The 13,616-nt window shown below is 43.3% G+C and overlaps 1 long non-coding RNA gene across 2 annotated transcripts; it reads left to right on the plus strand.

The window, feature by feature from the left end:
- The first annotated feature begins 2,155 nt into the window (after positions 1 to 2,155).
- Positions 2,156 to 8,609, plus strand: LOC307210414. 2 transcript variants are annotated; one of them, XR_013835974.1, is made up of 3 exons: positions 2,156 to 2,597; positions 4,530 to 4,620; positions 8,423 to 8,609. It is a non-coding gene; the product is annotated as an uncharacterized lncRNA (long non-coding RNA). The 2 variants fall into 2 exon arrangements; XR_013835975.1 differs by lacking the exon at positions 2,156 to 2,597 and adding an exon at positions 2,822 to 2,883.
- The last annotated feature ends 5,007 nt before the right edge of the window (positions 8,610 to 13,616 follow it).

Below are 13,616 nucleotides of genomic sequence, written 5' to 3' on the forward strand. Positions count from 1 at the left end.
TTTTTTAAAGGGAGGGGGGTATCCAGGAAAAAATACTTTGGCAATTCCACTTGCATTGCACCCAATGTGTCTTGACTATACGCAATTTTGGCATTAGACATGTTACCTGGAACAAACCCCCTATGTAAGTTGTGGGCTTACTTGGCTGACATCCTTGAGTTCATTGTCAGGAATTTGGTGAGATTACTATTAAATAAACTACCTGGGGGTTAATCACCTTTTCCAAGGGAATCATTTTCCAAGAGCATTGCTGAGAGTAAAGAGCTTATTGTTTGGGGCAATGGGTGAGGAATGAAAAGGGTGATTCTAGGTACTATGAACTTCTCAATGCAAAGCCTTGTTGAAACTGATTAGTTACTTTTAGTGGGGCTTGTGTAGATGTGCACAGTGAATTGCGTTCAGAAATTTTAAAATCGTTGCCGCAAGGTAACCCCATTGGGTAGTACCTAGTGTCGCATGAACAGGAGTTTGCTCGTGCAATGGCAGAGTCATCCTTTCCCTCTGTTTGGGGGGCTTCTCCCCTCACACTGGAGCCCTGGATGACGCAGTCTGCAGAGTGTGGTGGACCCCCTCTGGGTAGGCTTGTCAGAGGGTAGAGGGGCTGCAGGGAAAGGGAGCTTGTGCTGAGCTTCTTCAAACTGTTGGTCTGACCCCGAAGTGGAGGCTTAGGATGTCAAGGGACAAATGCCAAATGAAGCAAAAGGATTCCAGAAATAGGGCATTGGTCCCATCAGGCACTGCCTGTCTTGGAGATGAGAGACACAGCTGCCCACATACAGAACCTGGCACATCTTTTTTTAAAATCTCATTTGAGAAGAGACATCACCACCACCACCACCAAAGGTAATTAGTTTGGGTAATTAGATGTCGTTGGCATAAATTTTGCAATACACATGCCTTGCTGTCCCAGATTATTTCCATTCATGAAGTGATTTTGTGATCAGCCATTCTAGTTTATTGTCATACTTCTGTTATTTTTTTAAAAAAATGATGACTCAAAGTATTCTCATTTTTATGGCACCAGTTTTGAGAGTATTGAGAATTGTTTCATTTCTTTCTGTGATTACATCATCTGAATAAAAGTGAACCTCAACCAATACCTATATTTTGCAAATGTGCTTAGTGATTTTTGAGTTAAATCCGTGGCGTGGATTATCTGCAAAATTCCTTGCTTTTTCTGTATGGTAGAACAATTGTCTTGTCTTACGGAAAGAATTTATGACAGCCATGGTGGATGCTCCTCTTTCCTGATCATGGTGAAGAGTGTCCTTACCTTAGAATTCTTGCAAGCCATTTTATAACAATTGATACTGTTCAGAGGATTATTAAGAGCAAGCCTATATACACTTGGGAATACTTTTGCATAGGTTTCTGAGTATATGTATATCTAAAGCACACAATGTCTTTCTCTCCCCCCCCCCCCCAATTTTAAAGATTCTTATTTGTAATAATTTCAGTCTAATTATTTTTATTTAAAAGATTGCTGAGCTACCATTCAACAAAATTGTAAGGACAGCATTCAAAGACAATCTTTTTTAAAAAAACAACCACCACAATAAAAAAAAAACACAGTAGATGGAAAGTAGATAAAACCAACAGTAAGCCAGTTCATATACAGTGATACCTTGGTTCTTGAATGCAATCCGTTCCAAAAGCCCCTTCGACTTCTGAAACGTTCGAAAACCAAGGTGTAACCTCCAATTGGCACAGGCGCCCTGGAAACCATGGCCGACAGCCGCATCGCACATTCGGCTTCTGAAAAACATTCAAAAACTGGAAAAACTTCTGGGTTTTCAGCATTTGGGAACCGAAATGTTCGCGTACCAAGGCGTTCGGGACGCAAGGTTCCATTGTATTTGTGTTGGAATGTGTTAACCTGACACTGGAAAGAGATATCAGTTGGTGCTAGTCCTTAGGGAGAGCATTCCATGAACAGGGTGCCACAATTAAGGCCCTTTCCCTGGTCCCCATCCACTTAGAGGAAAGAGAGGAAGTTTGCATTATTTGTTTTATAGGCTGAGAGTAGCTGATGGGACATGAAGTAAGCAAATATATACATGGCTAAACTAATGGAGGAGAAATGCTACAAGCATAGAAGGATCTAACACACATGCAAATCAGCAAAATGACCCCGTCCCCACCACCATGGGTCCCTAATACTTCTGTTACTACCTAGATTGTAAATGGTGATGTGGAAAGCAGACATGGCTGGGAGCTGCTCTGCCAGAACAGCAATGTGCGCTCTACTGTCTCCTAGGGACCATCTTTGCATGGATGCCTCTCACTTTTTACTGCTCCTCCCCTAGGCCCTCCCCTGTCCTCTGCCACAAGCAGCTCGTTGTAAAACAGCCCCTAACAAAGGTAATGGTTTTGGCATTATGGAAATCAAAGTCGTTTGCATGATTTCCTTCATGGCCCGAATCCATAGCTTCCAGCTGGCAGCCGCAATCCTTCCTAAGAAAATGGATGTCTTTGAGCCAGGCCTGTCACTTGCTGAGGCAAACATGTACCGTGTGGTGCCTGCAAAGTGAGGTCTGGGGAAGCTGCCCGGAAATAAATGATGGCCGACAGCAACTTAACGGAAACTTTGGAAGCAGGTGAGACCTGGGCATTGTTGTGCAGGCTGCAGCACACGATGGCAGAGTGATTTGCCAGTTGCGGTTTTAAGGTTTCTAATGCAATAGGAGCAGGCAGCCAACAAACACAGATGGTGCCTCAATTGTGGGCTAGATCTAGAGTCCTGCTTGCCGCAACTGGAATAGGAGCACACGGGCGCAAGGACAGGGAAACGCAAACCTGGAGGAATGCAAATGGGACCTTTTAGCTTTCTAAGAGGAGTGCTGTAGTCCACGACTACAGGCAGCTTGGAATAGGAACCTTGTGGTAAGATTGTGTGTGTGTGTGTGTGTGTGTGAGAGAGAGAGAGAGAGAGAGAGAGAGAGAGAGAGAGAGAGAGAGCGCGGAGGTATAGCTAGCTCATAGCTGTCAACCTTCCCTTTTTTTGCAGGAAATTCCCTCATTCCAGCGCCGTTTCCTCCTGCTTCCTGCTGCTATCCCAGATTGTTAGATATTCTGTAGACTGTCCCCAGGACAGGTGAGGCTGCTGATCCCTTATTTTCGAGGCTGCTGAGCCCTTATTTTCAAATCTAAAAGTTGACAGCTATGCGCTAGCTGCTCTGGCACCCAGAGTGGTGGGGGCGGGGCGAGCCACCCATGGGGGTGGCAATCCACGCATGGCAGCATGGCTCAGCGAGCTGCCCACGGAGTCTGCCTGGTGGACGCAAGCCCCACACTGCTGTTTTGGGGAGCCACTGCGTCACTCCCAGGAGGGACACATGGCTCGGGCATGTTGCAGACTAGGCCCCACGGTAAGTGCTGTTTTGTCACCCCCTCAGGGTTGACACCCAGGGCAGACTGTACCCCCCGCACCCCCTTCCTACACCCCAGAGAGAGAGGGAGGGAGGGAGAGAAAGAGACAACCCTTGAGGCTTTCCCCACCCATGCTGTGTTGCCCTAGAAGGCAGAGCCGTAGCTACAAAGGGGCTAGCCTTTATTTTTTGCCTCAGGTTAAGCCTCCAGAGAGGCACCATTGATGCTTCCAGCCTGTGTATGTGTGTATGCAAAGGCGTGTGTGTGTGAAACTGGGTCTTTGACCTGGGTGAAATAAAGCTTAGTTTCGCCCCTGCCAGAAGGCACCCAGTGTTTTCTCCAAGGCAATACTTTTCAGGCTGAAGTCCAGGGCTTTGCTCAAAAAGAATGAGTAGGAGTGTCCCTAAATCAGCAAGGCTGGCTTATCACATTTGGCAATAAATGATGTAATTAATACACATTACCATCTAAAGAGGGACGCAGGTGGCGCTGTGGGTTAAAGCCTCAGCGCCTAGGGCTTGCCGATTGAAAGGTCGGCGGTTCGAATCCCTGCGGCGGGGTGCGCTCCCGCTGCTCGGTCCCAGCGCCTGCCAACCTAGCAGTTCGAAAGCACCTCCGGGTGCAAGTAGATAAATAGGGACCGCTTACCAGCGGGAAGGTAAACGGCGTTTCCGTGTGCGGCTCTGGCTCGCCAGAGCAGCGATGTCACGCTGGCCACGTGACCCGGAAGTGTCTCCGGACAGCGCTGGCCCCTGGCCTCTTAAGTGAGATGGGCGCACAACCCCAGAGTCTGTCAAGACTGGCCCGTATGGGCAGGGGTACCTTTACCTTTACCTTTACCATCTAAAGAGGGGTGTCCACTGTGTCATCAATATCAATATAACAACCAGACAATTAAAAAATAATAATCACATTCCATCTTTCTCTCTTTAAACCCACAAACCCAAGTAGTTCTGAAGGCTTAGGCTGTCCCCCAAGTATGTAGAAGCCACACAAATCTTATTTTTGGGTAGTGGTATTTTGTTTCCAAACTGATAGGCACTCAACCTTCTTAGTTTGCTATAATAACAGGGCTTATGGCTGATTGCTTGACATGTTGAATCTCGTTATTTGAAATAAATGGCTACTCCTGTTTTTTTGTTTTTGTTTTTTAAAAAAAGGATAATGAGAAGCAAGGCTGATTTTGTTCTCTTCCTACAAAAGGCATTTGGTCTTCAGTGTTATCTCTGAAAGGAGGAAATAAATAGAAAGGTTAGTGGTTTATATAAGAAATTTCTCATGCTGTCATATTAAAAGGAAATCGCCATTTATGAAAGTCATTTGTTGAAATCAACTTCAATTAGGCTCCCTTTTGCTATGTGATGGTTTCTGCCTGCTGGCAATACAGTATCTTCCGTAAGTGGGTTTCTGGCTTTTTTTTTTTTTTAAAATGATTTTGGATGAATCATTTTCTCTGCAAATTATAGGAATACAGAAATAAAAGGTGGGACCATCCAGCCCGAAACACAAGGTACTCTTTTCTTGACGGCCATTGCAGCAGAGCATTTATTAAGGTCCTAAAATCAATCCCAGGCATCTCCATGTAGGACAAGGAGCGGATGAGGAAGCTGATTGGTCTCTTGTAGGTCCAGCACTTCCTCTACCCTATATAGATCATGTTGTGCCATATGCAGCATACCACAAGTAAGAAGACAACATCTAGTACATAAAGAGCCATCCATTATTATGCCAGTGCTGAAACTGATGGTCAATCTAGCCTAATAATGTCAATGATGAATGAATGAATGAATGAATGAATGAATGAATGAATGAATAGTCTCAAACCTGACTGCCTAGAAATACCTTTCTCAGCACTGCCTCTTGGAGATGTTGATAAGTCAATGTTGAGCGTCAGGTAATTGATCTTGTGTTCTATCCTGCCTACCCATCTGCTAAATAGAAAGCGAGTACTGTTATCTAAGGCTGAGCACATACAATAGGTTTGTTAAGGGCTGGTGGAAATTGTAGCTCTCATTCCCTCCAACATTTCTCTGATGAAAATAGGATTACGGTAAATATCCTATTCAACAACAACAACAACAACAACAGCAACAACAACAACAACAACAACAGCAACAACGCTCTGCCCATCATATTGGGTTGCCTCAGTCACTCCAAAATATATTTAAAATGTAACGAAACATTAAACATTAAAAAACTATACAGGGCTGCCTTCATATGTCTTCTAAAGGTTGTATAGTTACTTTTCTTCTTGAGTCAGGGTGTGTGTATCACATAATTCCATACCCTCCAACATTTCTCTGATGAAAACAGGGACGTCCTAAGGAAAAGTGGGACATTCTGGGATCAAATCAGAAACCGGGACGGCTTCTGTAAATCTGGGACTGTCTCTGGAAAATAGGGATGCTTGGAGGGTCTGTGAGGGGTAAACTACAATGCCCAGAATTTGCTTTAGTAATAATAATAATAATAATAATAATAATAATAATAATAATCTTAAAGGTATAGTGCAGGCATGTCCAACTCCCAAGAGACTGTGATCTGTTCCCAGTGTTTTAAAAAACTGGCAGTGATCTACTCATTGTCACTGGAGGGAGGAGGAGCATGGGTGCGTGGGGTGGGTGGATTGTTGAGCTTTTTTTAGGAGGCAAGTGCCCAGAGTGGTTGGACATCCCTGGTATAGTAGTGTGTTCACAGCCAAAGTGGCCCCTTGGCCATGTCAGAGAGACCTATTATATGTCAACTGAGGCAGGAGCTTCTGTACCTACACACTCTGATGAGCTTGACCCAGTGAGCAGGGTTGATCAGAGGGTAATACCTTCTGAGCAAGGAATGCACTTCGTAAACATCAAGTCAGTCAGAAAGTTCAGCCAAATAAGCCTTGTCACATTCTGGGGTAGAGGAAAGTACAGGGGGGGAGGCAGGCCCTTACTTCAGCCGGAACCTGCCGGAACTCAGTTCTGGCACCTCTCAGGTGGGTTCCATTGCCATTGTAAGAAAACAAGGGAGGCATTCATGGTGGGTTCTGGCACCTCTTTTTCTAGAAACACAGCACTGGGGTGGGGGGTGGATTTGGAATTTCAAATATAGTGGACCCTGAGCATTAAAACAAAGCTCACCATTACCTCAGCATGGATAAATGTTCATCTCCCAGCTACTGATTTGATCCCCAGCATTTCATAACAAATTCATTGCAAGGGTGTAGAAAGACTTCTGGCTGAAATCCTAGATGTCTGAATTTCAGAGATATTGCCAGAAAGGGTTGGCAGGACTTGTCCTGATCAAGCATTAGTCTGATAGCATATGGTAATTCTTTTTTATTGTGACAGGAGGCAGATAAGTGATTATTATTAGATAGCCTTTCTACAATAGCGTTCAATTTTGGGTCAGCAAAAGCAGAGAGTAGCAGGATAATCCACTTCCAGTGGTTCAGGGCTCATCCACACTTCTGCTTGTCCCTCTGCTTTCTCCCGGGAAAACTCTCTCCTTACCGCTGAATCAGAGCAAATGACAACTGGTTTTTATGCAGATTGACGTTTGCTGTGATTCAGTGGTAAAGAGCAGGTATTTCTAGGTAAACTGGTGGGGCAAATGGAAAAGCACTCGGGGCCCATCCCTAGAAAGCATGCTTTGGGAGGTCACATCCACACAATACAGTCATACCTCGGGTTGAAGTAGATTTGGGTTAAGCATTTTAGGGTTGTGCTCTGCAGCGACCCGGAAGTAACGGAACGCTTCACTTCCGGGTTTGCCACATGCTCAGACGCTCAAAATGACATCATGCGCATGCACGGAAGCGGCGACTTATGACCTGCACATGCGCAGACGCGGGTTTCATTTGCTTCAGGCTGTGAACGGGGCTCCGGAACGGATCCTGTTCGCATCCAGAGGTACCACTGTACATTTAAACTACTTGTATCTTACTTAGCAGTCATGGCTTCCTCCAAAGAATCTTGGGAACTGTTTCTCACAGAGTTGCAATAGCCATCACTTTGGGGTAGAAGAATCTGTCAGTTTTGGTTCTCTTACAGTCTTTTCAGGTCTGAAATTCAGTTTTCCACATTTCTACAGCAATTTGCATTTTTAAAAACAACAACAACAACTCTTTTTCGTTCAAATTCTTCCTCTTTTAGTCAATGCCTTAAAACAACAGCATATTAAATGCCAAGTTTTTGCAATATGCTCTGCCCATGGGGATCATATAATAGATTCAGGAAAAACAAATCTCCACTTTTCTGAAGTCTATGAATCACTTTGCGCCTTCAAGGTGCCTTTTCAGGAATGTACTGAATCATTTTTACACAGTGTTTTTGTCCCAAATTTTACTCCAGAATTTAGGGAATGCTTTAATAATAAAGTAACATCTGAGGAAGCTCACTGTTATTTCTAAACTAAAACCACAGTACTGATCTGGCCCAGATAGATTGTCTGCAGACTTCTGCAAATGAGGTAACGGTCCCACACCTTGTGGACCTATTAAATGGGATTGTCGAGAGCAATAGTGTGTGGTAATCCAAAAGCCAGGAAAAGATCCTAAACTGGTGGATTCTTATCACCCTAATTCGCTCCTCAGGGCAAGGAAATGCACCCCCAGGAGGAAAGAGTGTCTTTACCTCAGGCACCACTCTCTCTCTGTGTGTGTGTGCTTGTGTCAGGGCAGCAAACCTTTTCTGCTCAGGGGCAACAGAATAAATACAGCCATCTTGAATGAAGAGACCAATTGGTCCTGGAGATGCCAGTTCTTTTTCATGGCAGTGAACCAGATCACATAGTGTGTGATGCCAGCTTTCAGATTCTATCAACTTGTGCAAAAGGGAGCAATGCTTGAACGCCACATTCCTATTTACATGCAAATTATCCCTGTATTGGCTCCTTTCCCTTGTTTTCTTTTTCATCAGGTATAACCCAACCCATCACTGTTTCCAAGGGCAGTGAGTTCCACAGCTGTGAATGTATGGTTTTCATTCGTTTAGCTAGCTTTTATCAGGTCGACACATATGCTGCTGATCTCCAGTTTTATCATCACCTCTCACATCTCTTGCCTCCTCTGCAGTCCCAATCTGTCTCTTCGGCAAGATGAAGAGCTTGTGTCAGAAATGGACTGGATGTGTTTAAGAGGTCAAGAAAGAAGATGTCCTTTCTGAAGTGGATTGAAATCTCCAGGGCTCTTTGAAGTCTCTTCCCATTCCTTTTGAACAGATGTTGGAATAAAGGGGAAATAGATGGTTTTAAAAAAATGATATTCCTTTAGTTTTGCTAATACTTGCAAGCCCTGAATTCTCATTCTCTCTCTCTCTCTCTCTCTCTCTCTCTCTCTCTCTCTCTCTCTCTCTCCCTCTCTCTCTCTCTCACACACACACACACACACTCACACACACACACATTCCTTACCAAGAAAAGAGCATTCTGTCACAAGTCTTCCTAGAGCCAAATTAATTATCCCAAGGGAATTACTCTTCATCCTACTTTGTGCTTCATTCATTGGTGTAAACATGTCAGTTCCTCCTGCTCAAAACCTGACAGAACAACCATGATGGGGCCTCAGCTAGTCTCATTGTATTCTGAAGCATCTGTCTAAAGCACGGACCTGACACTCATCTCTTGCTTGTTGCAAAAATTGTCAGTGTGAAACACACCACGGGGAAAAGACAGATTTGCTTTAATTGACTGGGGTTCTTGACAGAGAGCAGCATCTCGTAAGGTCGAGATCTAAGAGACAAAATGAAGACACTGGCTACAAACCTGCAATCCTCTGACCGCATCATTTTCCTAAATTGAATGGCATTATTCCCATATCATTGATTTTAGAGTAGTGTTATGTACTGAGTCGAATAGGATCCAAACTGCAGCAGTCTGATTGGTCCTAGAACAATAGGATCCAAAAGGCAGCAGTCTGATTGGTCCTAGAACAATAGGATTCAGAATGCAGCAGTCTGATTGGTCCTAGAACAATGCAGCAGTATGATTGGTTGGCAGGAACCACCCAATCATGCTCCAGATTGAAGTGAATCCACAACCTGATTGGCTTACAGTAGAATTCCGGAATTAGCCAATCATGTGCAGCACAATGTGTAAATAATGTATATAAAGCAGATACCTTGAGGGGACATTCATTCATTCCTCCTCACCACCATGAGCTGAATAAAGAGCATGAAATCACTTTGCGACTCTGAGTATATTTCAAGTAGGTTTTCAATTTTTCCTTCTGAGGGTTTGTCAGATATTTCCCCACACAGGGTTCTGCTTCCCTAAAAAGAAAAGGAAGCTTAAGGGAAGAGCCGTAGCTCAGGATGCAGAAAGTCCCACTTGCAAACTCTGCCACCTCCAGATGGGACTGAGAAAGACCCGAGAGAGATGGTGTCAGTCAGTGTAGACAGCGGTGAATTGGATGGATCCAGTGGTTTGACTCAGGATCAAGCATCTTGCTATGTTTGTGTGTTCTCCTGTTGCAGGGAAGGGGGATGCTCAGGCTCGGGGACCAAGTGGACAGTTTTAAGGACCCTAAGAAAGGAGAGAGGCAGGGGTCTTGAAGTTGCTCATCAATAGACAACACTCAACAGTGGACTGTGCAAGCACACAGGGCTGCCCCATTCATTTGATGTGCTCTCACACCACTTTAACAGTCATGGCTGCTCCACAAAGAATATGGGAATTGTATAGGGTTCTGGCAAAATACAGGGCTGGGTGAAGCGGGGTGGTTGGTGGACAATTTTTTTTAAAAAAAATCTGGTGCTGAATCAACTTCAAAGCGATCCATTAAAATCTACTGCAGCCTAATAGGATGGCCCCTCTGAAATTTGTCACACACGCACAAACACGCACATGCATTTGGAGAGGATTCCTAACTTGGCAGAGAGAGAAGACTGAAATACAGGATAAAACTGAAATGATACAGGATGTAGCATTTTACACTGAAATACGGGACAATCCTGTATTATATAGGACAGGTGGCAACCCTAGCATAGTTTGCTAAGGGTTCTGGGAATGGTGCTGGGTCTCTAAACAAGTCTCAGCACCCTGAAGAAACTACTGTTCCCATAATTCTTTGCAGGATAGCAGGGAGAGGGGGAAAGTGATGACCATGGCATGAGTGTTTTAAATGGATGGGGTGGATGGGATAGTCTTCCCTGCTATGGTGAGAGATGCATTTGTAGTTCTATCTTATGGTTGACATATTTCAAAAAGTAAAAACCAGATTTTGTTAGGAAGACCCCAAAATTGTTCAGCTTTTTAAAAAGGAAAGCCCCAAAATTGTTGACCTAGGAGAAAGCACTTCCTTTTAGAAATCCGCCCCCCCCCCAAACGATTTTGCCTTTGAAATCCCAGGAAATCCCTATTCTATTTGAATTGTAGTGGCTATTGCTAAACTGGTAGCTGCACATATAAATTAGTGCATGCAAACTGTTGCCTTGTTATTGTGTATGTGATGCATTTAATTTTGGGTCCCCGTCCCCCACAAGTGGCTTATGGACATACCTGGTGTTGAGCAGGAGAGAGCTACAAAGCTGAACAAAGCAAGCTTCTCATTTAGAGTTCAGGGAGCACAAAAGCAGCCACATGGGCAGTACGACTGACACATGACAAGAAAAAATCCAGCAGGTGAAGTTTTTCTCTCTCCCTCCCCCTCCTGCTCCCCAATAATTACTGCCAAGGGAAAAAACCCCAAACCCAGCTGCCAGCTCCTGCTGGCTCCCTCCTATTTTTATGCCTTCTATTGGCAGCTGAAGAGACTATTTATCTGGAAAAGCATTTGCAGGCAACTGCTGCATTGTTTCTCATTTTAGCTCACTGAGCTGACAAACTGCTCGTCTCTCTGCTGGCTTTGTCATTGTTTTGTAATTTTAGTGCCGTATTTGTTTTATTCGTGTGTTTTATATATTTTTTTAAAAACCCCACCAAAGTGGGAGGGAAAGGTGACTTGAACATCTTATAAATACAGTGGTACCTCGGGTTACAGACGCTTCAGGTTACAGACTCCGCTAACCCAGAAATAGTACCTCAGATTAAGAACTTTACCTCAGGATGAGAACAGAAATCGCAGGGTGGCGCGGGAGGCCCCATTAGCTAAAGTGGTACCTCAGGTTAAGAACAGTTTCAGGTTAAGAACAGACCTCCAGAACGAATTAAGTTCTTAACCCGAGGTACCACTGTATAACTGTTGCATTTATGCATTTTATAGACCAACATCATGCTCATCATCATGCAGCCAGAATGGCACCACCCATGAGAAGGAGGTATTGGAGAATCCCAAGGTTTGCAGAAGTACAACCATCTTTTTTTGTGGGGGGAATCTTCCATAATACCACCGGGATTTGAACTCTTAAGCTGTTTAGGCTTTGATGTGCAACTGTTACCATAAGTTCCAAATTTCCAAAATGAAAACAATGGCAATTAAAAAAGTTTAAGTGCATTCCACAACCCCCTGCAACAGAATGGTATCTTTGGTGGATTAACATGGAAGCTCTTGGGCTGAAAAGAATTTGTGCTCTTCCTTCAATAGCTTCAGAAAGGCAGCTGTTTTAGCAACCTCCATAGAATCAGATGGTGTTAGAAATGACTTTAAAAGCCATCTAGTCAAACCGCAGTGCAGGAAATCTGCTACTACGGCACTTATGATAGGTGGCACCCAGTGTCTAATAAAGGACATTACCTTTCAAGGCAGAGAACAGAGATTTAATCAAAAGCCAGATGATTAGCTGTGTTTGCTAAATTGAAGGGAGTTGGACTAGATGACATTTGGGGTCCCTTCCAACTCTATAATTCTATGATTAATCAGCTAAAATCTGTAATTTTACAGATTGGCCTTGGGAATGCCAGTAACCTGTAGAATGCTGGTTTGGTTCTAAAACCTATATATTTATTTATATATAGTAGACGTTAAGAATTTGAGATGTATGTATGAACGAAAATGAAAAATGAATAAAAATGTTAAAATAAAATAAAATAAATAAAACCTAGCTGATGGTGGTTCAGGATGCAAATTATAGTGCAATTCAGGAGCAGGCTTGAGCACATAAGAATAGGCACAGGCTGTTTTATTCAGTTTGCGGACTCTTGCAAGCGGAAATATTTCCTCAGTTACGGTCAGGCATTTGCTGCCTGGATTGACATGAATAGCACAAACCTGGACAGGATATACGACCTAAAGTATATTTACGCCTTGACTGATGGCTTTTGGTAGCATTATTTCACACGGCTCACTGCGTTCTCTTTCATTCTATTCAAATAAATATTCATCAAGTCCTGAAGTTGCAAGTAGCACTCTTTATGCAATTCATGTGCGACATCTGCTATGATTATTTCCTTCTTGTGCCTAGAAATACAGCCCAGAACGCTCTCGTGCCCCACCTCTTTTTCTTACTTAAAATCCCTGCTCAAAATCTACCTTTTCCTGAAGGTGATGGACTTTTCGGAGCTAGCTGACCTGACTGGAAGAATCCGCGGCCAGAAAGAAGAGGAGTTTCAAGAGGACTGGAGGAAATTCAAGGACTATTTGAATAAATATTGTAATATAAAAAATTAGAAATTACTTGAAAGAAACAAATAGGCCTAGGATTAAATTAAGTTATAATTAAATAAATGGGATTTAGAATGTTAAGAAAAGTGAATAAGATGGACTATAATTGGAAATTGTTTTAGTTTAATAATTATTTTGGAAAGCTGTTACTTTTAATTACAAGGAAACTCAGAATGGAGGGATTTGAGAAAGTCAACCAAGATGTTTAAAAGGTTGGATTTGTGAAGAATTTGTTGTTAAATTTGTTGTTATTGTTTATCTGTTTATTGTTCCCCCTTTTTTCTGTCTCCTTTTTTCTTTTTCTGTTTTTGTGTATCATTTTGCTTTGTGGTTTGTGTTATCACTGTGGAAAATTTAATAAAATTTGTTTTATAAAACTAAAACCAAAATCTACCTTTTTCATGAAGAGAACAAGGGAGGAATCTAGACACATACAAAAAAGGCTGTGAAAACGCTTTAAAAACAAACAAACACGTTTTAAAATATATATTGAATTTGCCATAAGCTCACAATCGCCATCATTGGGCTGGGTGTTCATCAGTATGCGGATGATACCCAGCTCTACCTCTCTTTTAAATCAGAACCAGTGAAGGCGGTGAAGGTCCTGTGTGAGTGTCTGGAAGCGGTTGGAGGATGGATGGCGGCTAACAGATTGAGGTTGAATCCTGACAAGACAGAAGTACTGTTTTTGGGGGACAGGAGGCGGGCAGGTGTGGAGGATTCCCTGGTC

Source organism: Podarcis cretensis (genome assembly GCF_951804945.1).
Source record: "Podarcis cretensis genome assembly, chromosome: 2".
In the NCBI taxonomy this organism is placed as follows: domain Eukaryota; kingdom Metazoa; phylum Chordata; class Lepidosauria; order Squamata; family Lacertidae; genus Podarcis; species Podarcis cretensis.